Source organism: Eptesicus fuscus, chromosome 4 (genome assembly GCF_027574615.1).
Source record: "Eptesicus fuscus isolate TK198812 chromosome 4, DD_ASM_mEF_20220401, whole genome shotgun sequence".
Taxonomy (NCBI): domain Eukaryota; kingdom Metazoa; phylum Chordata; class Mammalia; order Chiroptera; family Vespertilionidae; genus Eptesicus; species Eptesicus fuscus.
The window spans coordinates 7,203,777-7,230,573 of record NC_072476.1 but is presented as its reverse complement, the minus strand read 5'-3'; the positions used below and the strand labels follow the sequence as shown (position 1 = coordinate 7,230,573).

Below are 26,797 nucleotides of genomic sequence, written 5' to 3'. Positions count from 1 at the left end.
AGTTCAGGGTGACTGGGACGGAGCAGGAAGTGACCCCAGCTTCCCGGGTCCCTCTAGCCTGGAGTCAGAGCATCAGCTCTATGGGATTTAACCCTTTGCCTCCCGCGGCCTGGGAGCGAGCGAGGCCTGGGAGCGGGGCGGTGGGGAGACGAGGCCCGGTTCTCTGTCTCCGGTGGGAGCGGGTTCTCGGGGGGCCCAGGGCCGGGGAGGGTCCCCGGGTTTCTGGCCACTCGCCATCTCGCAGGGGCTCTGCCAGCCGCCGAGGAAGCGGATTGGTGGCTGCGGGTCCCCTGGGGCCTGCCTTTGTTGGGACTCAGACCCAGAGATGGGCCCGGCTCCTGGGCTGCGGGGTGGGTGCCGGGGCTGGCGGGGAGGATCTGAGGGAGAGCCTCCACAGACTAAATGGTTTAAATGAAAGAGTAAGTCATGGCGGCAGAGCTTGGGACCAAGCGGCCGGGAGGAGTCTGTGCCCCTGGCCCCCTCTTCTGCCATTTGCTACCCGCAGAGGAGGACACTGGGGAGGAGGGAAGTCCTCGGGAGTCCCTGACCAAGGAGGGCAGGAGCCGTTCTCCGCAGCTCAGAACAAAAGGGATCTCTAACAGCCTGGGGACAGGGTGGCCTCCCAAGGCCCAGGGGATCTGGGCTCCCATTTTATATCCTTCACCTCATTTCCTCACCACAACCCCTTGAGGTAGGACCGCACTGATCCCCGTTTCACAGGAGAGGAAGCCACGGCGAGAAGCGAGGTAAGGTGCTGAGGGCCATGCCGTCATTCCCAGTGGACACGTTTGTCTCTTGAGTCCTGTTATTCCCGGGCACGTGGGGAACCAGGTGGGGACACCTCCGACTTGAACAAGAGTCAGGCTTTCTACCCTCAGGGAGCGTGAGGGTGTGTGTTATAGACACTAAGGGATCGCAGGTGAACGGGCAAAGGGCTGTCCGTCCCGGTGTGAGGCCGGGGGAGGAACGAGCTGTACGTAAGAATCTGGGCCTCTGCCTGGGTTCAGAGAGTGGCCACCAGCAGGAGAGGCCCCGCTGGGCCAGCCTCTGCTCAGCCCCAGTGCTGCCTGCCTCACCTCCTCACCTGCCTGTCTCCATCTTATCCCTGGTCCATCGCCTCCGCCACCTCACCCTCACCTCAGGGCCTTTGCCCTCCTGGGCCCCTGACCCGCCTCTGTTTCCCACAGCACGCAGCACCCCTGGCGGAAGGTCTGTTCTCACCTGCCTCTGCCTGGCTCTGCTGCGCACTCACATTGGTGTCGGCTCCACGGGGCAGGGACGGGCCTCTGGTCCTCGCTGCTGTCTCCCCAGCACCTAGGACAGTGACTGGCGCGCGGTTAGTAGGTGCTCCGTGCATGGAGCGGAGCGGGTCACTGTCTTCAGCATTGCCCCGTCACCTGTCTCCGGGTCAGTTCCCCGGCAGGACAGATGGGCCTCCACTGCACAATCCCCTTCACTCCCAGGCACCCCCTCTCACCGCTCACCCTGAGACGCAGGTGGGAGCAGGACAGCGGGAACCAGGGAGGCTTGGGGCTGTGAAAGCCTGACCCGGCCCTGGGACAGTGGTCCAAGGAGGGCTGTGCCTTGCAGGCTCACACAGGAGTTTAATTTGGCCTTCGCAGTTTTATTTTGTTTTAAACTGAGTTAATTGCCACATTTTAAAATCAGTACATTTCATACAAACCCACACGCCCTACTTCTTTGGAAAAATACAAAGATGTGGCAACATGACCCACTTTTTTTTTTTTTTTTTAATCCTCACCTGAGGATAGTTTTCCACTGATTTTTAGGGAGAGTGAAGAGAGAGGGAAAGACGGAGAGAAACATCGATGTGAGAGAGACACATCGATTGGTTGCCTCCTGCACAAGCCCTGACCAGGGAGGAGCCTGCAACCAAGGTACGTGCCCTTGACCGGAATCGAACCCGGGACCCTTTGGTCTGCAGGTCGATGCTCTATCCACTGAGCCAAACCGGCTTTTCACATGGCAACAGGTGAGCACATGACCGTGTTTCACAGGGCAGCGCTTCCGTTAGAGGCCACTGCTTTGCCGTGCATCACACCGTGTCCCCACGCATGGGCCGGGGGGTGGTCTCGGTCTATCAATGACCGTGCCCTGGTGGGGCTCCAACACCCTTCAACTACAGGTCTGGGTTCTGCACCCCTTGGTTTGTGTCCCCAGGTGCAGAGTGACAATGGGGCTGATGTCTTCTGACAGTTACACTATGTGCCAGGCTCCGATCCAAGGTTTACATGCACAGTCATGCGCCACATAACGTTTCATTCAATGATGGACCGCGTGTGACGGAGGTCCCATGAGATTATAATGGAGCTGAAAAATTCCTGTTGCCTAGTGACATTGTAGCTGTGGTAACGTCACGGGCACGCATTACTTACGTGTGTGGTGATGCTGGTGTAAACAAACCCTAACCCTAACCCTAACCCTAACGTACTGCCTCTCCAGTCGTAATAGTATATATAGCACATGCAGCCCTAGCCGGTTTGGCTCAGAGGATAGTGTCAGCCTGCAGACTGAAGGGTCCCGGTTTGATTCCGGTCAAGGGCACATGCCCGGATTGTGGGCTCGATCCCCAGTATGGGGTGTGCAGGAGGCAGCCAATCGATGATTCTCTCTCATCATTGATGTTTCTCTCTCTTCTCTCTCTCCTTCCTCTCTGAAATCAATAAAAATACATACTGTCATGTACTGTGCGTGATGTTTAATAACGATAATAATGACTATATTACAAGTGTATGCATTTACTATACTCTCCTTCTATCTGATTCTAGAGTGGACTCGTTCTGCTTGTGAACAAAGTGTGCTGAGTGCCAGCGTGCCGAGTTAGGCTGGCGGCAGCCTCCTGCGTCTGGCGCTCACCGCGCCCGGTCCTCCTGCGCCGGCTGCAGCCCAGGAGCAGCGGGGCCCACAGAGCGCAGCGTGAGCGGCTGGGCCCTGGGGGTGTGAGGGCTCCGTGTGCCGTTCCCACAATGGCCCACGCCCTCCTCACACTGTATCCCTGTCGGTAAGTGGCGAATGACTGTAATTCCTTGACACTTCACAACTCACGGCCACAGTGTCACTGTAACCCCGAGGCTGGAGCGCGTCACTGTAACAGCTCACAGGGCCAGAGCTGGACTCAAACCGGCGTGCTGACTCCAGAGCCTGCGCGCTCCTGACCACGGCTCCCTGCTTGGCTCGCCTGGGTCTGGGCTCACAGGTGAGCCCCGCAGCCCGACAGTCTCTCCCTCATCTTGCTCAGGAGCTGGAGAGAGGGGTCTGGAAAGGCAGGGCACCCCGTTGGGGCCAGGCATTCTCCAGGCCAATCTGTGCGCTCTGTCCCGAGGGAGGAAAGGGCGCTCTGACTACATGGCGCGGCGGCACGAAGGAGACTCTCCTGCAGGGGCGCCCCTGGAAGGAAGGATGGCCTCCCGCACCACGTATTTCATGTAAACCCACCGCCTGGTCTCCGTGGCCACACCTCCCCAGCCTCGCGCCTGCCCCCTCCACACAGGCCTGGTGTGGGGAGCAGCGGGTGCTGGAGGCCCAGGCGGCTGTGGGAGCAGTGGGTGCTGGAGGCGGACCCTGGTCCTCACCCCGCTCCATCTCACTGCCTCTCGCAGACGGCCTCCTCTTTCGAAAGGGGATAAGCCTTGGCTCGCAAGAAGCAGGAGGGTTAAGTGAATTGATGCACAATTCTGAGCTGACCCACTCTCTGCCTCACTCTGTCAGAGCGCACAGCCCTGCCTGCTGAGCCGGGGCGGGAGTCTGGCCCACGTGCTGGGTAAGCTGGGCGGACCGGGGCCACCACCAGAGGCCTCCTCCTCCGCGCGGCAGAGGGGACGCTCAGGGCAGGCGCACAGGCCAAGCAGGTGAGGCTGATGAGCCACCTCCCAGACCAGCCTGTCTGACCACAGGCACGGAGGCGGCAGGCGCCGCACAGGACAGGGTGGGGTCCCCTTCCTGGGGAGGGCCACGCCCACAAGGTGTATGGGGGCTGCTTTCCAGGACTGTGGTCCTCAGAGGGGGGCCAAGAGCCGGCTCCGAGGACCGGGGAGTTCCCGTCTGCCTCTGAGAGTCTGGGGTTCCAGGGTCAGTCACTCCTCTGCTCAAGAACCTCGAGAGGCTCCCAAGGCTTCTCAGACCCCATCCCACCCCCTGGCGCCTCCTCGCTACCGTGTTCTCGAAGGCGCAGAACCAAGTCCTTCACGTTCCTTCCTCAACACTCTCCTGCTCCCTGTGGTCAGTTCCAACACCCTTGGCTGCTGGCCGCCCGCCGGCCCTCGGGGCCTTGCTCTCCCTCTCCCCCTGCTCACAGCCCTGGCCACGCCGCGCCCCGGCCTGGGGGTGCCCTCCTCGACACCCCCTTAGCCAGTAAGTCTGCAGGCCTGTTGGGACCCTGCTGAGTCTGCTCACCTCTCGTCCCCCTGCCCAGGCCGCGGCAGCCCTGCTGCTGCTTCCCGCGCCCCCGCAGTGGCCGCCCCGCGTCCAGCCCTGCCCTTCTCCCACCCGCTCCTCAAGCGCCCGCTCGCCGTCAGAGTGCCTCCATGGCCCTCACTAGCCAAGACAGGGCTGTTTGCTTTTTCATGTGTGAAAATTCCAGAATTTTTATATTTTTGAAAAGTCAAAATAACTATAGAAACCATATGTAATTGGGTAAATAAAATAAGCACATATTAAGTGTGTGTACATATGAAATACTAATAAAATATATGTATCCTGTTGTAACCAAATATTTAATGAAGGTGTGATCTGAAATAACTCTAAGTCACTAACATTTCTGGGCTTCAGTTTCTTTTTTTTAAATTTCTTTAAAAATTTGATTTAATTTATTTTTGTTAATTTTCACCTGAGGATATTTTTCCATTGATTATTTTAGAGAGAGTGGAAGGAGGAGAGAGACAGAGAGGAGAGAAAGAAACACTGATGCGAGACAGACATATTGGTTGGTTGCCTCCTGCACGCATCCCGATCAGGGCTGGGGATCAAGCCTGCAACCCAGGTACGTGCCCTTAACCAGAATCCAACCCGGGACTCTAGTCCTCGGGCCAATGCTCTACCCACTGAGCCAGACTGTTTAGGGCAGGGCTTCAGTTTCTTCATGTGCAAAATGACAGGGTCTAATCAGATGCTCTCCACCCACTAAGTCTGACTCTTTGTGAATAACTTGTGTATTTGATTATTTGTGGGAGGATACATAAATGCCTAATTTTTAGGGAGAGTGGAAGAGAGGGAAAGACAGAGAGAAACTTCAATGTGAGAGAAACACATCGATTGGTTGCCTCCTGCACAAGCCCCGACCAGGGCCCTGGCTGGGGAGGAGCCTGCAACCGAGGTACGTGCCCTTGACCGGAATCGAACCTGGGATCCATTGGTCCACAGGCCAACGCTTTATCTGCTGAGCTAAACTGGCTAAGGCAAGAAAACAACACTTTTAAAATGGTAACTCTTTAGATTATAAAGTTGGGGGTGGAGATTATGGAATTAAAACATGTTGATTTCCTTTTCAGGTTTGTACTGACCTGAATCATGTTAAGTCAAATTCAACTCATTTCCTACCCAATGTGAACCATGGACTAACCTTCTAAAGAAGCCCCGTCACCCCTAAAAACAAATGCTCTGCTGTGGCCTAAGCGTGGGACAGGGGACTGAAGCTAGAGGGAGGAGAGGATTATGTTATCACACACATTAAAATGCTTTAAAAAAATCAGTAAACTCTGGAGACATTTGAAGTCTCATTCTACCACTGGCATATCCCAAGGAACCAGAATGTGCTTGTAGAACAGTGAGTCCAAACTCCTGGCGGGCCCGGCCCATCTGAAACCAGCCTCTCTCCCCAAGTGCTCTCCTAGGTCACCCCGCTCTCAGGCAGCACCACGTGCCCTGCCCGCCCCGCCCCCAACACAGAGAGGACTGGCTGCTCTGGGCTTTCACCGGCTGGGCCTCCTCCACCCCCTCTGGCACATTTCACAGTTTACACTTTCCTGCCCAAGAAGGCATGGTTCTCCCGACACCCCCAAGGGTATGTGCTAGCGTCCTCGCTTTACTCACGAGAAAACAGACTTCGGACAGGTTGGGTCACGTGTTCCCCGTTACAGAGTACTTCACACCCACTAGAATGGTAATAATCATCATCATCATAATATTTTGTTAATCCTCACCTGAGGTTATTTTTCCCTTTTTTTTTTTTTTTTTTTGAGAGAGTAGAAGAGAGGGGGAGACAGCAGATGTGAGAGAGACATGCTGATTGGTTGCCTCCCGCACATGCCCCAACCAGGGCTGGGGATTGAGCCTGCAATCCAGGCATGTGCCCTGGACCGGAATCGAACCTGGGCCCCTTCAGTCCATGGGCCTGTGCTTTATCCACTGAACCAAACGGCTAGAGCAATAATTTCTTTTAAAAACCTGAAAATAGCCAATGTTGGTGAGGATGTATAGAAATTAGAACATTTGTATACTGCTGGTGGGAATGTAAAATGGAATTGACACTGCAGGAAAACAATTTAGCAATTCCTCAGAGTTAAACATGGAATTATCATAAACCCAGCAATTCCAGAAATATACCCAAGAGCAATGAAAACATATGTCCACACAAAAACGGTACACAATGCTCATAGCAGCACTATTCATAACAGCCAAAAACTGGGGACAACCCACTGTCCATCAATGTATGAACAGAAAAACAAAATGTGGTGTTATCCATACAATTCGGCCAAAAGGAATAAAGCAGGGACACATGCTAAAACATGGATGAACCTTGAAAACATACTAAGTGAAAGAAACTAGATACAAAAGGCTGCATATTTATGATTCTGTTTATATGCAGGATCCAGCACAGACGAATCCATAGACAGAAAGCTCGGGGGCGGGAGTGCTGCTGATGGGTAAAGAGTCCTTTGGTGTGATGAAATGTTTTGGAACTAGATAATGGTGATGGTTTGATACTAGATGTCACTGAATTGTATATTTTAAAAAAGTTGAGCCCGGTTGGAGTGACTCAGATGTTGAGCACTGACCTATGAGCCAGGAGGTCAGGGTTCGATTCCCAGTCAGGGCACCTGCCCAGGTTGTGGGCTTGATCCCCAGTAGGGGGCCTGCAGGAGGCAGCCGATCAATGATTCTCTCTCATCATTGATGTTTCTCTCTCTCCCTTTTCCTTCCTCTCTGAAATCAATAAAAATATATATATTTTAAAATGTTGAAATTATGAATGTTACGTGAATTTTCCCATGGCAAAAACTACAATTGATATTAAATTATGTTACTAAATGCCACCTATATATTGTTGTCTAATTAAGGTGAGGCTCTGGGTCTGAGGGGCTTGTCTTGTGTGTATGTGTGAGAAAGAGAAAGAGTGACAGAGACGAGAGCTGAGAGATGCTCAAGGCTTAGCACCAACCCGAGGCTTCCTCCTGGGTGGGACCAGAGGGCCTGGAGAGCCACGGGTCACTTTCTCAGGGTGCTGTCTCCGCACGCTGGCAGAGACCACCCAAGATCACCTGGGCACCACCAGTGCCCACGTGGGCTGTGTGAGCGCTACTACAGTTCATTGCCGGCACAAAGGTGCTGGCCACGGGGACAGATATGGTTGCATTTCAACCCAGGCTTAATCCAAAAGCCAGAGGCTGTGGGGCAGGGACTGCTTCTGCCAGGGAGGGGCCCTCCTGTGTGTGTCTGCCCCGAGGGGCGCCTTGCTGAGCCCTCTCTATATTTGGGGACACCTGCTAGTGCAAAGGGTGTGAACTTGGAAACAAATAAGACTTTGTCACAATTCTTGTTTCCACCACATTCCAGCTGTGAGACCTTGTCCTCATTGCTAGGCCTTCTCCGCATCTCTGTTTGCTCATCTGTCCAATGGGAACACGTCTCAGGAGAGCGTGAAGATTAATGAGGTACAGGCGCCCACTGACTATGAGTGTGGTTCCCTTCTTCCCCTGCTTTTCCCATTAACTTCAACTTCCATTTTGGCTTAAATACCTGGGTTTTATGCCCTAGAAAAGTAAGATAACCATACAAAAGAAAGTATAATAAATTAACTCCTGACGGACCCCCAGAGCGAGGACGATGGGCAGGCACAGAAACTCACCAGGGCAGAGAACTCGGGGTGCCCGGCCAGGGGCAAAACTGGGACAACAAGGACCCCGCCCCCGGTGACCTGCCCTCCCCAGCTTATCACCGGACATGCGGGTTAGACCCCGGCCTTTCCTCCCTGAGATAACACCTGGGCCTCAGTCGTGTTTCAGCTCCAGGCCCAGAGAAGCAGCAAAACCAGACAAGTGATGCCAGGCCGCCTGGGCGCCAGCTGCACTGACCAATGACCCCTGCCCTGGCTCCGACCCGTCAGCGGAGACCCTGACCCTGAGAGCACAGCTGGGAAGCTGATGACATTCTAACAAGGCCCTCCCCTGGACCTTCCCAAGATTTCCACCCGCAGGAAAGCGATCAATATGCTCAGGACCAAGGACCAGTGCCTGCCCTCCCTCCAAGGAGCACGCCCGTGCCATTCCCCCCCAGGCACGGTCCCCCAACCTCTCGGGGACCCCATGAGACGTGCAACCAGGGGAGCAATGGGCAGTGGCAGCTCGTCCCGGGCTAACCCTGAACCTGTCTCCAAGGCGCCCTTTTCTCCACGTGACCCTTCCCTTTTGGGTCAAATCTGTGACCATTCCTCTGGCTTTGTGGTGCATTCTCTTGTCATTACTTGTGACTCTAAATGCAGGATATTCCGCTAATATCTGCCCATCTTATCTAAAGGATGGGAGCAGAGATTTTAGTACATCCTTGCTGAAATCCATATAAACTAAATACAGGTTCCTTGGCCTATGAACCTCGTAACCTTGTAACTGTAGAAAATACTTCCCACTTGGGGTGTGAACACACGATACAATATACAGATAATGTGTTATGAATTGTACACCTGAAACCTATATAATTTTATTAACCAGTGTCACCCCAATAAATTAAATTAAAAATAAAATTGAAAACGAACCAAAAAATTAGAAATCCATATAAATGTTTCCCACTTCATAGGGTGGATGTGAGGATGCAGCACATTCATGCACAACAGCTTAGACAGGGTCTAGCCTGAGCGAGCACTTGGTCACTGTCAACCCCCGTCCTTGTTTTCACTGAATAAACGACACAGGGTCGTCTGGTACCGGGGCTCTTTGTGGGGCCCTAGTGATCGCCACTTTCCTTGCTGGGGCTCAGGGTTAGGTTTGTAAGGTGATTATCACGTGACTAACGGCTTTTCACTGCTAAGAGATTCTTGTCTGTTTTGTAGGTTTGTTTCTTTTCAAATACAGGTCCATAAGGAGAACTATAAAGAGAAAGATGTGAAGTCTTTCTCTGATACTTACGGCCTCAGATGTTAAAAAGACACCTGTAGGTGGGTAACAGAAAGGAGACAAGGGCCCTAGCTGGTTTGGCTCAAGTGGATAGAGCATCGGCCTGCAGACTGAAGGGTCCAGGGTTCGATTCCGGTCAAGGGCACATGCCCGGGTTGCGGGCTCCATCCTCAGAGGCAGCCGATCAATGATTCTCTTTCATCATTGATGTTTCTATCTCTCTCCTTCTCCCTTCCTCTCTCTGAAATCAATTAAAAAAAAAAAAAAGAAGTCTGTGTGCTTACCCATCATTCTACCCTTAAAAAAAAAAAAAAAAGGAGACGAGGGAATTTGGCAGTTGCGTTTGTTTACTTATACTAGTACCTTGCTTGTTTCGAGAAGGACTTGAGGCATTTATAGAGCTACATATACAACAGGTGCCACTAAATGCTGGCTATCATTACTGATAGCAGGGGGAATAAAGTATTTTTTAAAAACATATCTTTATTGATTTCAGAGAGGAAGGGAGAGGGAGAGAGAGATAGAAACATCAATGATGAGAGAGAATCATTGATTGGCTGCCTCCTGCACACCCCTCACCGGGGATCAAGCCCGCAACGTGGGCATATGCCCCTGGCTGGAATCGAACCAGGGACCCTTCAGTCTACAGGCCAACACTCTATCCGCTGAGCCAAACTGGGTAGGGTGGGAATAAAGTATTAACAGGACAGGAAATCAAATGGAAAAGGGAAAACATGGGGAAAACGGTAACAGGAGTCCAGGGTTGGGACACAAAATGTGACAAAGCTCTGCTTTACAGCTGCTGAAAGTGGGGTACAGATCTGCTGACATTTCTAGAGGCCCACGTAAATATTTGTTACCTAATTCATATGAGGCTTGGGAGAAAGCTCTCCTGTGAATCCCCTTTGGTTTGTGTCATTAATATTCCCCCCCCCCTTTTTTTTTTTTGAAATTGGGATGTCCTTTGTCTGTCTCCAGTTTCTGTGTCTCTTCTCCAAGGAGTCAGGTGGCTTGGAGCGCTCACTGGCAAATTATCTCATTTTATTTCTCCCCGTAAGATCAGGAGACGTGGACTAACTCAAAGCAGCACAAGGCTTCCTTAAAATTTCACACCTCCAATGTTAGGTTTCAATTCCCTCTTACCAGTGTTTGTTATAAAACAAATCTCATAATGCAAATAAAAACAACCATGAAATATTTCAAATCTAAGGTTATCGAATATAAAGAGTTGGATATATACTATGTACAGAAACAGGCACTCTCAAACATTATTAGTAAGAATACACATCTGGCCATAGCCGGTTTGGCTCAGTGGATAGAGCGTTGGCCTTCGGACTAAAGGGTCCTGGGTTCGATTCTAGTCAAGGTCACATGCCTGGGTTTCGGGCTCAATCCCCAGTAGGGGGCGTGCAGGAGGCAGGCGGTCAATGATTCTCTCTCATCACCACTGGTGTTTCTATCTCTGTCTCCCTCTCCCTTCCTTTCTGAAATAAAAAATATATATATGTTAAAAAAAAACAAAACAATGTACATCTTCACTGCCTCTTTGGAGGAAGGAAAATTTGGCTACACTGGTCAAATTTCAAAATGCCCACACCCTTTGACCCAACAAGTCCACTTGTAGATCCTACAGGTACAGTGATTGCACTGAATGTTCTTCTGGGGGCGGGGATCAGGGGAGGGATTAACCGGGGAACTTATATGCATATATGCATAGCCCATGGACACAGACCATAGCGTGGAGAAGGCTTAGGAGGTGGGTGTGGGGAGGAGGGGGTCAATCGGGGAAAAAAGCCAACAAGAAAAAAACAAAGGGACATTTGTAATATTTTCAACAATAAAGATAAATTTAAAAAAAGGAAATTTTCTTCCAGTAGCAAAAGACTGAAATAACCTACATGTCCATCAACAGGGGAGTTGATTAACTAAATTATGGCATATCCACATAATGGAATACTCATCAACTGTGGAAATAAACAAGCAGATACATACAAACTGAGAAGAAACATTCTCCAAAATACGTTGGTGAAATATGCAAGGGGGAAAACAAGTAACTACTATCATTTTGTTTTTCTAAAAAGTGATGCTTGACCTAGCCAGGCGCTCAGTGGTTAGAACATTGCCCCTAGGACTGAAGCGTCTCGGGTTGATTCTGATCAAGGGAATGTACCTCGGTTACAGGCTCAATCCCTGGCCCCGATCGGGCATGTGCAGGAGGCAATCAATCGATGTGTCTCTCTCACATCAATGTTCTTCTCTCTCTCTCCCTCTCTCTCTCTCTCTCTCTCCCCCTCCCTCTCTCTTCCTCTCTAAAATCAATAAAAACATATCATCAGGTGAGTATTGAAAAAATGGCCAGGCGGACTGGCCTCTGAAGTTTCCACCCGTGGTGTGAAAGGTTGGGCTGGATGGTAATTGTTTTTGCACATTAAAATGTGGTTTTATTTTATCCTTTGGATGTCTGCAGCTGGCTTCTTTTTAAGGTCACAAGATCCTTTTAAGTGTTCATTCTGGGGCAGCGCTATTCACTGTTGATTTTTCCTGCTGGAGGAATCAGGTGATTTCGCACAGCCTCCTCAGCTTAGGACGTCTCTGGCATCCTCGTGGGTTTTGACAGTTTAGTTTGGAATTCCCAGAAACAGTTTCCAAAACCAGAGGTGCCGTGTGGAGAGGAAACAGCTGCACCCGAGGACCAGAGAGCCTTGTGTTCAGACTCTGACATACATTCAGTCTTAACCTGTTTCTTCATAAAATGGGGACAATAACAGCACGCCCCTCACAGAGCTGCCCTGAGGACACGGAGAGAAGGTGTGTAGCTGGCAGACATGAACAGAGAAGGATGATGGGCAGGTACAGAAACTCGCCAGGCAGAAAACGCCGGGTGCCTAGCAAGTGGCTAACCGGGGACAAGGACCTTGCCTCCAGGGTGACCTGCCCTCCCCTAGCTTATCTGATCAGGCGGCTTAACCCCCTGGCCTTTTCCTCCCTGAGATAACACCTGGGCCTCAGTCGTGTTTCAGCTCCAGGCCCAGAGGAGCAGCAAAACCAGACAAGTGATGCCAGGCTGCCTGGGCGCCAGCTGCACTGACCAATGACCCCCCGACCAGTCAGTGGAGACCCTGACCCTGAGAGCACAGCTGGGAAGCTGATGGCATTCTAACAAGGCCCTCCCCTGGACCTTCCCTAAGATTCCACCCGCAGGAAAGCGATCAATATGCTCAGGACCAAGGACCAGTGCCTGCCCTCCCTCCAAGGAGCACTCCCGTGCCATTCCCCCACAGGCACGGTCCCCCAGCCTCTCAGGGACCCCATGAGACGTGCAACCAGGGGAGCAATGGGCAGTGGCAGCTCGTCCCGGGCTAACCCTGAACCTGTCTCCAAGGCGCCCTTTTCTCCATGTGACCCTTCCCTTTTGGGTCAAATCTGTGACCATTCCCCTGGCTTTGTGGTGCATTCTCTTGTCATTACTTGTGACTCTAAATGCAGGATATTCCGCTAATATCTGCCCATCTTATCTAAAGGATGGGAGCAGATATTTTAGTACATCCTTGCTGAAATCCATATAAACTAAATACAGGTTCCTTGGCCTATGAACCTCGTAACCTTGTAACTGTAGAAAATACTTCCCACTTGGGGTGGTGAACACACGATACAATATACAGATAATGTGTTATGAATTGTACACCTGAAACCTATATAATTTTATTAACCAGTGTCACCCCAATAAATTCAATTAAAAATAAAATTGAAAATGAACCAAAAAATTAGAAATCCATATAAATGTTTCCCACTTCACAGGGTGGATGTGAGGATGCAGCACATTCATGCACAACAGCTTAGACAGGGTCAAGCCTGAGCGAGCACTTGGTCACTGTCAACCCCCGTCCTTGTTTTCACTGAATAAACGACACAGAGTCGTCTGGTACCGGGGCTCTTTGTGGGGCCCTAGTGATCGCCACTTTCCTTGCTGGGGCTCAGGGTTAGGTTTGTAAGGTGATTATCACGTGACTAACGGCTTTTCACTGCTAAGAGATTCTTGTCTGTTTTGTAGGTTTGTTTCTTTTCAAATACAGGTCCATAAGGAGAACTATAAAGAGAAAGATGTGAAGTCTTTCTCTGATACTTACGGCCTCAGATGTTAAAAAGACACCTGTAGGTGGGTAACAGAAAGGAGACAAGGACCCTAGCTGGTTTGGCTCAAGTGGATAGAGCATCGGCCTGCAGACTGAAGGGTCCAGGGTTCGATTCCGGTCAAGGGCACGTGCCCGGGTTGCAGGCTCCATCCTCAGAGGCAGCCGATCAATGATTCTCTTTCATCATTGATGTTTCTATCTCTCTCCTTCTCCCTTCCTCTCGCTGAAATCAATTAAAAAAAAAAAAGAAGTCTGTGTGCTTACCCATCATTCTACCCTTAAAAAAAAAAGGAGACGAGGGAATTTGGCAGTTGCGTTTGTTTACTTATACTAGTACCTTGCTTGTTTCGAGAAGGACTTGAGGCATTTATAGAGCTACATATACAACAGGTGCCACTAAATGCTGGCTATCATTACTGATAGCAGGGGGAATAAAGTATTTTTTAAAAACATATCTTTATTGATTTCAGAGAGGAAGGGAGAGGGAGAGAGAGAGAGAAACATCAATGATGAGAGAGAGTCATTGATTGGCTGCCTCCTGCACACCCCCCACCTGGGATCAAGCCCGCAGCGTGGGCATATGCCCCTGGCTGGAATCGAACCAGGGACCCTTCAGTCTACAGGCCAACACTCTATCCACTGAGCCAAACTGGGTAGGGTGGGAATAAAGTATTAACAGGACAGGAAATCAAATGGAAAAGGGAAAACATGGGGAGAACGGTAACAGGAGTCCAGGGTTGGGACACAAAACGTGACAAAGCTCTGCTTTACAGCTGCTGAAAGTGGGGTACAGATCTGCTGACATTTCTAGAGGCCCACGTAAATATTTGTTACCTAATTCATAGGAGGCTTGGGAGAAAGCTCTCCTGCGAATCCCCTTTGGTTTGTGTCATTAATATCCCCCCCCCCCTTTTTTTTGGAAATTGGGATGTCCTTTGTCTGTCTCCAGTTTCTGTGTCTCTTCTCCAAGGAGTCAGGTGGCTTGGAGCGCTCACTGGCAAATTATCTCATTTTATTTCTCCCCGTAAGATCAGGAGATGTGGACTAACTCAAAGCAGCACAAGGCTTCCTTAAAATTTCACACCTCCAATGTTAGGTTTCAATTCCCTCTTACCAGTGTTTGTTATAAAACAAATCTCATAATGCAAATAAAAACAACCATGAAATATTTCAAATCTAAGGCTATCGAATATAAAGAGTTGGATATATACTATGTACAGAAACAGGCACTCTCAAACATTATTAGTAAGAATACACATCTGGCCATAGCCGGTTTGGCTCAGTGGATAGAGCGTTGGCCTTCGGACTAAAGGGTCCCGGGTTTGATTCTGGTCAAGGTCACATGCCTGGGTTTCGGGCTCAATCCCCAGTAGGGGGCGTGCAGGAGGCAGGCGGTCAATGATTCTCTTTCATCACCACTGATGTTTCTATCTCTGTCTCCCTCTCCCTTACTTTCTGAAATCAATAAAAATATATTAAAAAAAAAAAAGAATGTACATCTTCACTGCCTCTTTGGAGGAAGGAAAATTTGGCTACACTGGTCAAATTTCAAAATGCCCACACCCTTTGACCCAACAAGTCCACTTGTAGATCCTACAGGTCCAGTGATTGCACTGAATGTTCTGGGGGGGCGGGGGGGGGGAAGATCAGGGGAGGGATTAACCGGGGAACTTATATGCATATATGCATAGCCCATGGACACAGACCATAGCGTGGAGAAGGCTTGGGAGGTGGGTGTGGGGAGGAGGGGGTCAATCGGGAAAAAAAGCCAACAAGAAAAAAACAAAGGGACATCTGTAATATTTTCAACAATAAAGATAAATTAAAAAAAAAAGGAATTTTCTTCCAGTAGCAAAAGACTGAAATAACCTACATGTCCATCAATAGGGGAGTTGATTAAATAAATTATGGCATATCCACATAATGGAATACTCATCAACTGTGAAAATAAACAAGCAGATACATACAAACTGAGAAGAAACATTCTCCAAAATATGTTGGTGAAAAATGCAAGGGGGAAAACAAGTAACCATCATTTTGTGTTTTTCTAAAAAGTGATGCTTGCCCTAGCCAGGCGCTCAGTGGTTAGAACATTGCCCTAGGACTGAAGCGTCTCGGGTTGATTCTTGTCAAGGGAATGTACCTCGGTTACAGGCTCAATCCCTGGCCCCGATCGGGCATGTGCAGGAGGCAATCAATCGATGTGTCTCTCTCACATCAATGTTCTTCCTCTCTCTCTCTCTCTCACTCTCTCTCTCTCTCCCCCTCCCTCTCTCTTCCTCTCTAAAATCAATAAAAACATATCATCAGGTGAGGATTGAAAAAATGGCCAGTCGGACTGGCCTCTGAAGTTTCCACCCATGGTGTGAAAGGTTGGGCTGGATGGTAATTGTTTTTGCACATTAAAATGTGGTTTTATTTTATCCTTTGGATGTCTGCAACTGGCTTCTTTTTAAGGTCACAAGATCCTCTTAAGCAAGGATGGTGTTCATTCTGGGGCAGCGCTATTCACTGTTGATTTTTCCTGCTGGAGGAATCAGGTGATTTCGCACAGCCTCCTCAGCTTAGGACGTCTCTGGCTTCCTCGTGGGTTTTGACAGTTTAGCTTGGAATTCCCAGAAACAGTTTCCAAAACCAGAGGTGCCGTGTGGAGAGGAAACAGCTGCACCCGAGGACCAGAGAGCCTTGTGTTCAGACTCTGACATACATTCAGTCTTAACCTGTTTCTTCATAAAATGGGGACAATAACAGCACTCCCCTCACAGAGCTGCCCTGAGGACACGGAGAGAAGGTGTGTAGCTGGTAGACATGAACAGAGAAGGACGATGGGCAGGTACAGAAACTCGCCAGGCAGAAAACGCCGGGTGCCTAGCAAGTGGCTAACCGGGGAAAACAAGGACCTTGCCTCCAGGGTGACCTGCCCTCCCCTAGCTTATCTGGTCAGGCGGCTTAACCCCCTGGCCTTTCCTCCCTGAGATAACACCTGGGCCTCAGTCGTGTTTCAGCTCCAGGCCCAGAGGAGCAGCAAAACCAGACAAGTGATGCCAGGCCGCCTGGGCGCCAGCTGCACAGACCAATGACCCCCCGGCCAGTCAGCGGAGACCCTGACCCTGAGAGCACAGCTGGGAAGCTGATGACATTCTAACAAGGCCCTCCCCTGGACCTTCCCAAGATTTCCACCCGCAGGAAAGCGATCAATATGCTCAGGACCAAGGACCAGTGCCTGCCCTCCCTCCAAGGAGCACGCCCGTGCCATTCCCCCACAGGCACGGTCCCCCAACCTCTCAGGGACCCCAAGAGTCTTGCAACCAGGGGAGCAATGGGCAGTGGCAGCTCGTCCCGGGCTAACCCTGAACCTGTCTCCAAGGCGCCCTTTTCTCTGACCTCCCAGTGAGCCAAGCGGCCCAGTCTGGGCGCTCCTGCGGCTTCTCCTGGGCCCTTCCTTGTGTCACTGCCCTGAGTGTGCTTCTGCTGCCGTCCTGGGCCCAACACCCTTTGGCTCAGGGCTGTGTAGCCCTCTCCTTTGGATTTCCCAGTCCCCTCTCCTTAAAGGCATTGTTTTTCCCTGTTCCCGTCTGAGATGGCTAGTTAGCCCGCCCAGGCACCACCTGCTGCAAGCTTCCTCGGGCACAAGAAGGCCCTCAAACATAGCAGCGCTCACTGTGGTTTCCACCCTGTTCCGTTTTCCTGTCCCAGAACGGCCCCTCTCCCTAAAGGCCTTTCCTAAAGGGCGCAGTAACATACTAGCCGGCATGTGTTGGGCACGTATGAGGCAGGCACTGCTCTCATGCTGCACGTGTGTTACTTCACTGGGTACTTACAGCAGCCTTTGCGGTTGATACGTTATTTTACAGACAGGAAAGCCGAGGCCCAGAGAGGGTGGGCAACCCGTCCGGGGCTGCTCAGCACCTCAGCCGAGCTGGGACTAAACCCCGGCGGCAGCCCTGCCGACCGCGCGGGCCCCCCCCCGCCCCCCCCCGCCCGCACCCACCCTTCCTCCCGGCACCGCCGCCGGCAGGGGCCGAAGGGGTTATTCCCACTGAGACGCCGCACCCGCTCCTAGAGAGGCGCCGCGTGGGCGGGAGCAAGCGCACTTCCGGCCCGCGCGGGGCTCCGGGAACCCGGCCGGCTCGGCCCCGCTCGCGGCGCTCGGCTCCCGGCCTCCCCGCGGGGGCCCGTCCCCTGCAAGGCGCGGAGGGCGGGGCAGGGCCCTGAGAGGGAGGACTCCAGGCGGGGGAGGGGAGGGCTCCGGGCGGGGGAGGGGAGGGCCGGCCCGCGCAGACCCGGAGCGCGCGGGGCGCGGGAGGGGCGCGTCCCTGAACTTGGCCGCCGCAGTGCATTCTGGGCCTCCACCCGCCGGCCGAGCCGGGAGGCACGTGGCGGCGGCGAGTCTCCGGGCAGGGCGGGTGGCCCGTGCCGCCGAAGCAGGCGCTCCGCCGGGCCCTCCGCGGCCCTCGGGCCTCCCCGAGCCCGGGTAAGAGCGCACTCGCTCCCCTCCCCGTCCCCAGGGCCGCCGGGCCGCCGGCTCTATTCCCCTCAGCCGCCTTGCGAAGCCCGCGGCCTCATCCCCACTTTGTGGGCTTCTTGCCTAGAAAGCCCGTTACACCGGCTCTTGGGGACGCCCGCCCCCTGGAGGCGGGCCAGGCTGCAGGGCGCAGGTGTTGGGGTGAGGACTTGACCCCCAGGCCAACCTCTCCCAGCTCGCAGGCCTAACACCCGGGAGATGGCGGTTCCTCGCCAAGTTGGAGCCTCAGTTCTCTTTCTCCCGCCCTCCCCTTCACTTCCCTCATCTCTCACCCTCTGCTTAGTCTTCATCTTGGACACAACCCGTCTTTCTAGTCCCGCTGCCACCATCCTTCAACCTGATCCTGACAGACCCGAGCTATTGCAGGAGCCTACAACCCCGCCTGCCTTTGTTTCACATCCACTCCCCTGTTCCACAAACCATATTTGATCCTTAAAACGAAAACTGGGAGCTCACGTCAAACTCTTGAACGTGGCATTTAGGGCCATTTGAAACTTGGCTGCAGCCCATCTTTCTAAGCTGATTTCCCTTGGTTCCCTAAGTAGCTACAGTTGGAAAATTTGTCTCAACTGCTCCACAAAGTGTCTTCGTAAAATTCGAGTTGATGCTTATTTTAAAATGGGGCGATTTCATTTAAAAAGCCCATGTTTCCAGCTTCTTTTGAAGCGTCCGTGGAGCTGGCAGCAGTGGGCCAGCGTTCTTGCATCCAGAACCTGGTTTACACTGAGAAGTGGCTGCCCTGACCGAGGGCTGTGTCCCCAGTTCGCCTCCGTCTCTGCCACACACTCCTGTCTCTGAGCCTGAGGGTCAGCGGCTGTGCTTGCACTGATGCTTTTCATAAACTAGAGGAAGCTCTTTGGCTTTGGTCTCTCTCAAAAGTGCACAAATGGAGAGCAGACAAGAGGGAGGCACGTGTGAAGACAACAGAGAGCAAGCGCGCAGCCTCCTTGACTTCCTTGCTCTTACTCCACAGCCATTGGAATTTTCTACTCAGGCCCTAGAGCAGGGGTCCTCAAACTTCTTAAACAGGGGCCAGTTCACTGTCCCTCAGACCGTTGGAGGGCCGGACTATAGTTTCAAAAAAACTATGAACAAATTCCTATGCACACTGCACATACCTTATTTTGAAGTAAAAAAACAAAATGGCAAAAACACCCGCATGTGGCCTGCGGGCCGTAGTTTGAGGACGCCTGCCCTAGAGGAACCCTTCCATGCGGCTAGGTGACTGCCTCGCAGCCTCAGTGAACCGGAGGGCCGTATCTTTGCACCATGGCCACAGAGTAAATTCTATTCAACAAGGTCCACGCCAGTCCTACTCTGAAACCTTCCCTGACAAACAGCCATCCCACCAACTCCACCCATTCATCTCGGCATTTTTGGAGGCCACGTACTGGGTTAGATGGGTATGCCCAAGCCACCACCATCTCTCCCTCCTCTGGGTTTCTGTGGCTGTGCCTGAATCGATGTCTTACACGTGGTGGGTGATCAGTAAATAATTATCAACTGGGTAAGTGGCACAGTCACAAAACATTAGCCCCCTCGTTAGATTGTAAGACCTTTGAGGGCAGGGTTCAAATTATATCTCTTTGCGGTGCCCTAGCAACCAGCACAGTGCCTGGCACATAGCTGACACTTGGTAATGTCTGAGAAAATACGTGCCATGGGGGGCGGGGGGCGGGGGGCTCAGACCAGCAACAGATACGGAGGTTCAATCCTGCCCCACAGCTGGGAGCATCACCCCCCCCCCCACCTCATCCCCGAAGCCTTCGAGGTGCCAAGGAAGGGAGAGGCAGCCCCAGAGAGCAGAGGCCTTACTCAGTTTTAAAAGTGGGGAGCACTTCACAGCACCTTGACCTGGAGGCTCTGTTCAGGATTCAGCCGAAGGCACATTCAGGACCCAGCTATGTCCGCGTGACCTTGTGAGCGGAAACCCAACCTGATTCTGGTTCTAAATTCCAAGCTCTAGAACAATAATAGTTCACATGCACTGGGGCCCTCTCGGAGCCACGCACTGCCAAATGCTTTGTATCCATGGCCTCCTTCCATCCTCACCATCGCCCTGGCGTCAATGTTGTATCTCCTCTTGGCAGACGAGAAGGCGGAGGCTCCAGTGCCTGCGTAGCTTGCCTAAGGCCAATAGTAACAGGCTGGACCAGGAGTTCAAGTCCACGTGGGCTGATTCCAGGGCCCCTGTGCTTAGTACTGTGTTCCTTCCGAACATCTGAGGCTGAAGAGGGATGCTGGGCAGGACCCAGAGACTCAGCTGTCAGCCAATTTGGGCTCTAGGTTACGTGCCAAGTAGTAAACCCCATGCAGATGCCAACCCTCAGTGCCTTTTCACTCATTTTTTCTTACATTCTTCTTTAACTCCCTACCTAAGGCATTACAATGTGTATCTTCAGAACCAAGAAACTAAAAAGTCCAAAAAGAAAAGGTCAGATTTTAAAAAATCAAACTGACATTGTAACTTCAAACTCTTGACTGACAAGCCGGTGCTCACAGGAGGAAGGGCAGAGGGGGAGCAGCAGTGAGCGGAGCCCCCCTGTGCCTGGCGGGGCCCAGAGGCTTCCAGATTTTATCTCGCGGAATCTCACAAACACGAAGGTAGCCTTGTTCTGTGGTGCAGAGGAGGGGAGCGAGGCCTTAACACGTTGTACAACTTTGCAGAAGGATACGGGGGGCTGGTGCTCGGATCCAGGAGCGCGCCCAGGCTGTCAGGAAGGTGGCGGCATCCAGCCCCGCTTCTGGGTCAAAGACGCTGCTGACAGGAGTTATGGGTCCATCTCACCTTAGTCCCTCACAGCCCAGATGTCCTTCTAGGCCTCCTCCTCCTTGTATTCCAGATTTTTTTTTTAGATGGGTCCATATGAGGGGGAAAAAAAAGGCCTCTTTATCTCCCTTGCCTCCTAGCTATGAATTTGTCAGGTTTACAAAATACTCCTTTAAGACTCCCTTTTTATTACAAAAGTGCGCCACACAGAGTAGGTTCCTTCCTTCCTTCCTTCTTCCTTCAGTAAATACATCTGAGTGCTTACTCTGGGCTCTTCTAGGCACTCAAGGCAATAGTTGTGAACAAAACATAAAAATGAAAACCCCAAAATAAAAGTTCCTGTCCTTACAGAGGTTAAATTCTAAGGAGAACAGAGAAACAAAATAAGACAAAAGTGGGAAAGGGGTTGGCATTTTGGCTAGGGAGGCCAGAGGAGATTCTGGGAAGGTGAATTTGAAAAGACTTGAAGTAGATGTGTAACAGTCAACTGCGGGCTGCTCCCTCCAAGAACTCCAGCCCGGCTGGTGTGGCTCAGTGGAGGTCCCGGGTTCGATTCCCGGTCATGGCACATGTCCGGGTTGCGGCTCAATCCCCAGAAGGGGATGTGCAGGAGGCAGCCAATTGATGTGTCTCATCAGTGTTTATATCTCTCCCTCTCCTTTCCTCTCTATCTAAAAAATTAAAAAACAACAACATAAAAATAGAACTTCAGCAGGAAGACAACCCAGACCGTGAGGAAAGCTGCTCAAACACTATGGAAATAGTTTAGGAGGGGGAAAATCACAGAGATTGAAAGTGATTCTTTGCCTTCTCAACCGTTCCTTTTGTTCTTTCTGGTTTTGCTGTAGACAGTGGCTCACTTCTCCAATCTCCCACAAGACTCACTGCTGTTCTGCCAAGTCTGTCCTTCCCGGCTTTATCCCAGCGCCGTCCAGGGTGGCCAGGAAATGAGGTGGCAGCTGAGCAGCTGAGCAGGTGAGCAGGGGAACTAGCATGCGTCCTTCAGTTGCAGGGATCCAGGCAGAGTGTAAAGTGGTGGCCGGAGCCGGCGGTGGGCAGCCTGGGGCTGACACACCTGGAGATTTAGGAAGCGTCCTCAGGGGCAGAGGCCGGACTGCCACCCAGGTCTCCTACAAGTGAGATGTAAACACATAGGACTTCTTTGTTTTGGGCATGTCTCCTTTGTGGTAAAATTCACATACTGTACTAGTCTATTCACAGAGCTGTACAATCATCATAATTTTCAAACATTTTCATCACACCCCAAAATATCTGTAAGAAGTCACTTCTTGCCAGGTTGGTGTAGCTCAGTGTTTGAGCATTGACCTATGAGCCACAACTGGATTCCCAGTCAGGGCACATGGGCCAGGGTTGCGGGCTCCATCTCCAATAGGGGTGTGCAGGAGGCAGCTGATTGATGTTTCTCTCTCTCATGTTTCTATCTCTCCCTCTCCCTTGCTCTCTCTGATATCAATTAAAAAATATTTAAAAGTCACTTTTTAATTCTCCTCAATCTCTACCCCCCATTCCCACCCCAAATCTAGGTCACCACTAATGTTCTTTCTGTCTCTGTAGATTTGCCTATTCTGGACAGGTCATATAAATGGCACATTTGGTTTTTCACTTTCCTTTTTTTATTTTTTTGGAAGATGGGTGACCACTGAAGAATATTACAAAGGGGGATTGAAATATCAGAAATTGAGAAGCTTGCCCTGACCAGGTAGCTCAGTTGGTTAGAGCGACATCCTGATACACCAAGGTTGTGGGTTCAATCCCTGGTCAAGGCACATACAAGAAACAACCAATGAATGCATAAATAAGTGGAACAACAAAGCAATGTTTCTCCCTTCCTCTCTCTCTGTTTCTCAATCAATTAAAAATAAATAAATAAATAAATAAATAAAGTTGAGAAGCTCTTCTGGGAAGATAAGGGTAACAGAAAAGCAAGAGAGGGAGATAACTTGCTTCTGTTTTGTTTTTTTATTGCTCTGTTCCTGCTTTGGAAGTTACTCCAAATGTCCATAGCATAGGAATACTAAGTAAATGAAGTGGGAAATGTTACAAAGGAAATGATCTGTTTTTGTCTCTGGAAGATTTCTTTACCTGCTCTTTCATGTTTATGCCTCCTGTTGGCCAACACTATGTGTAAATGACTGATCCTTGTATCAAGTCAGAAAATCTGGGTTTCCCCCTTATAGAAGCAGCCTGACTTAGTTTCAAAGCTTTCCATAAAATGAGGGGGAAGGGGTTAAAGGGTAAAGGATTAGCCCACTCTCCAGCATCATCTCCTGAGTTGCAGGCAATTAGCCTTTCCAGTATCTGGGGAGAGTCCCTATTTTATCTTTGGGTGCCCTTCTAGACTTTTCCTGCCATTCCTGGGACTTCTGGGTAAAGAAAGTGGAGGAGGATGAGAAGGTAGCAATATGAATTGCTGACCATTTGTATAACATGCCATACATTTACAGAGCCTTTTCACATGCTGTCAAGGCTGTTCCACAGTTAGGAAGAACTAGAGGGACCTAAGATGACATCTAGCCCAATCCCTTCACACTGCCATGAGGAACACAGACTAAAAATAGGATGTGACTTGCCAAGGCCTCGCAGCACGTGAGTGCCCGAGCACTGCTGGTTCTGGGCTTTCTGATCCTACCCATCACACTTGATCAGGAGGAAGCCATTGGAGATCGTCTATTGAGTCCAATCCCTCTTTTAACAGGGACTTAGACAAGTTGCCAGCCCCGGACTGAGGTTTTTCAGAATTTACTGGACCTGGATCCAGACCTCCAGACTCGCACGGCAGCCTGCATGCGTAACCGGGGCCTGTGACCACAGGGAGCAGGGTCAGAGACAGCTCTCCCTGCGCCGGGCCGTGGGGGTGACTCGGGCAGGGCTCAGGGGTCCCTGCCTTTGAGACCCCTTCCCCAGACTGAAACCGCCAGGTCCTCGCAACCTGGCGCAGCCAGCGGAGAGCCAATCCTGGGCCGCGCCGTGAGAGGGGCGGGACGTCCGCGTCCTCGCTCCGCCCACTTTCCTCCAGGCACCTGAAAAGCTGTGCGGTGACCTAGGCAACGTATCCAGCGTCACTCCCACTGGCTAGATTTGCTGCGTTCCGCCCCTCTGGGCATAACTAAGGAAAGTGAAGTCCTTTAAGGGGCAAAATGGACGGAGATTTTGATTGGCTGGTTGGATGAGTCAAGTACAGTCACTGGAGTGTCTGGGGCTGAGAGAAAGGCGACCTCGCCCAGGTTGGACACGGTGAGGGCGGGATGCACACTTTTGAGAAGCTGAGCAGAGAAAGGACTTCGGTGACTGACAATTCGGTGTTTCCAGTTCAAAATAACGGTTCTCCTAGGTGTGGGTGAAGGTAGTGGGACTCCAAGAACCCCTGGGTCCCACCATCCGATATTGTTATACTTTATCCATAGTAATATTGTGGGGAATATGGGCACTTAATGTTTAAATTTAACATTTATTGAGTGGCTTTTGTGTGCCAGACACGGTTCTAAGTGTTTGGGCTCCGTGAACAAAACAAAGATTCCTGCCTTCTTGGAAGTTTGTATTGTAACAGGAGGAGAAAATACATTACGTGTAGGCCATGGGGGTGAGGGAACGTAGAGCAAGTTAAGGTGGAGGGGGGGGGGGGAGAGAGAAACATCAATGATGAGAATCACTGATTGGCTGCCTCCTGCATGCCCCCTACTGGGGGTGGACCCCGCAACCCGGGCATGTGCCCTTGACTGGAATCAAACCCAGGACCCTTCACTCCGAAGGCTGATGCTCTATCCACTGAGCCAAACCAGCTAGGGCATGACTTATATTTTAAAATAACCATGCTGGCTGCTGTGTTGAGAATCAATGGTGTGTGTGTGTGTGTGTGTGTGTGTGGCGGGGGGTGAAGGGCAAGAATAGAAGAAGGGAGGCCTGCTAGGTTATTGCAATAATGCATGGCACAATGTGTAGGAGATGATGGTAATTTGTACTGGGTGGTGGTGATGGAAGTGGTCAGATTCTGGATATACTTTGAAGATAGAGCTTATGTTAAGGGTGGGAGGGAGCAATAGAATAGAACTGCCTATCATCATGGAAAATTAGCCTTGTTGCTGAAACAATGGCGCCCCCAGGTGCCGATCTTTGCAGCCCTCAGCCCATATTACCTGTAATCTGTAACCATTGTACCCATTCTTATTCCTGATCTGAGTCCTGGCCTAGCCTCAGCAACTCCCAGGCTCACCTAAGCTGTAACTCTGAAAGGAGGGAGCCTACCATTACCAGCATAACAAAAAGGTTAACCCTTTGTACGCCATAAGCACCTATAGACACTTTAAAAAAATCATTTTTCGTGAGAATTTTCAACTGAAAACATTCAAGAACACCCAAATTGTAACATATTTATTTTTATAATATTCATTGCAAATTGATTTTTTTAAATTAAATTCAAAATATCGTGGCATGTGGGGGTGGTTTCCGTTTGGACGCGTGGCAGTTAACTGAGCAGCACAGTCAGCAGGGCTCCACAGGTGGCGATCATCATTGCAGTCTGATGCCACGGCCATGAGAAGGCCTCTTCTGGTCCCGGTCCTGTGATGTTGTGGGGGCATAAGGACGGTCAGTTGTCCTAAGGAACAAGGCCCCAGCGCTGTTGGCAGGGACATATGACTAAGCAGGTACCTCACATATCAGAAACCAATCAGCTGGCAGCTTAGTGTGTCCATTACTATAAGGAAGGGTGAAATTGCCAGAACAATACATACTGTAGTTATTAGATTCTGAAAGACAATAACCAGAACACCCGGTCAAAGCCAGACACTCACCACAGGAAGCTACTGCAGCAACCTGCATCCTTTTCTCAGACAGTGGGTCCCAGTGTATAAAGGTCCCATCTGTGACTCTCTTCCCAAAAAGAATAGAACGCGTACAATTCTGTATAACACAATCAGTGTCCCAACTCCTACTAGGCAAGATGGAAAGGTCTGTTCTGCATAGGTTCCTTGTGAAAGGCAAAAGTCAGAGATGTTAGGAACATTTTTTGTTGTTGTTGTTAAATCCACCCAAATATTTTCATCTCTTCTGAACAGAATTAGTTTTCCTTCAGCCAGACCAGCTGTGGTCAAGAGTGCAATGATAATGAATGCTGCCTTCGAAAGATGATCTTCCCCTTCGCACCTTCTTACTCTGGAGTGATCACCCATTCTTCCCCTTCGCACCTTCTTACTCTGGAGTGATGGGTCCTTGCCAGCTTCAGAGCAGTTGGAGTGGTGAGAAGCACACACCAGGGTCCCATCCATTTTTCCTCCAGCTGATCGTCTGGCCATCCAGTTTTCCATGTCTTTTTAAAAATATACATTTTATTGATTTTTTACAGAGAGGAAGGGAGAGGGAGAGAGAGAAACATCAATGAGAGAGAAACATCGACAGCTGCCTCCTGCACATCCCCTACTGGGGATATGCCCGCAACCAAGGTACATGCCCTTGACCAGAATCGAACCTGGGACCCTTCAGTCCACAGGCTGATGCTCTATTCACTGAGCCAAACCGGTTAGGGCCAGTTTTCCATGTCTTGAGTAGAACTCTGTCTCCTGTCAAAGGGATGTAGCGGGCTTGTGACAGAAAAATCCTTGCACATGCCAAATCATTCATTACACTCAGTGTTTAAGATGCTGCATATCATTCTTAATTTTAACATCATGATCTTCAGATACATCTCCTGTTCCTATAGCAGCCTGGAAGGGTCACCCATGTACTATATTTTAGGGACTCAAATCAATCCCGCTTCGGGGAGCTACTCTAATCTTGAGCAGGGCAATTGGCAACACCGATCCCAATGCAGACCTGTCTTCTGACATAGTTTGGCTATATTCTTCTTTAAGGCCTGGTTCACTTTCTCAGCCTTCCCTGAGGCCTGTGGTCTCCAGGCTGTATGTTGCAGTGGGTGACCCTTAGAATCTGAGAACCCCACGTCCAATTCCTTTCCTCTCATGCACATACAGATGAAAAGGTTTCAACAGATTTGGGAGGCCCAAAGCAG

At 50.8% G+C, this 26,797-nt stretch overlaps 2 long non-coding RNA genes across 4 annotated transcripts; both read left to right on the top strand.

Moving 5' to 3' along the window:
• Positions 1-119: 119 nt before the first annotated feature.
• Positions 120-5,688, top strand: LOC129148779 (uncharacterized). 3 transcript variants are annotated; one of them, XR_008555744.1, is made up of 3 exons: positions 120-746; positions 2,790-3,022; positions 5,508-5,688. It is a non-coding gene; the product is annotated as an uncharacterized LOC129148779 (long non-coding RNA). The 3 variants fall into 3 exon arrangements; XR_008555745.1 differs by lacking the exon at positions 5,508-5,688 and adding an exon at positions 3,730-4,730; XR_008555743.1 differs by lacking the exon at positions 5,508-5,688 and adding an exon at positions 3,260-4,730.
• Positions 5,689-17,749: 12,061 nt separating this feature from the next.
• On the top strand, positions 17,750-22,643 carry LOC129148778 (uncharacterized). Its single transcript, XR_008555742.1, has 3 exons — positions 17,750-17,951; positions 21,621-21,747; positions 22,422-22,643. It is a non-coding gene; the product is annotated as an uncharacterized LOC129148778 (long non-coding RNA).
• The last annotated feature ends 4,154 nt before the right edge of the window (positions 22,644-26,797 follow it).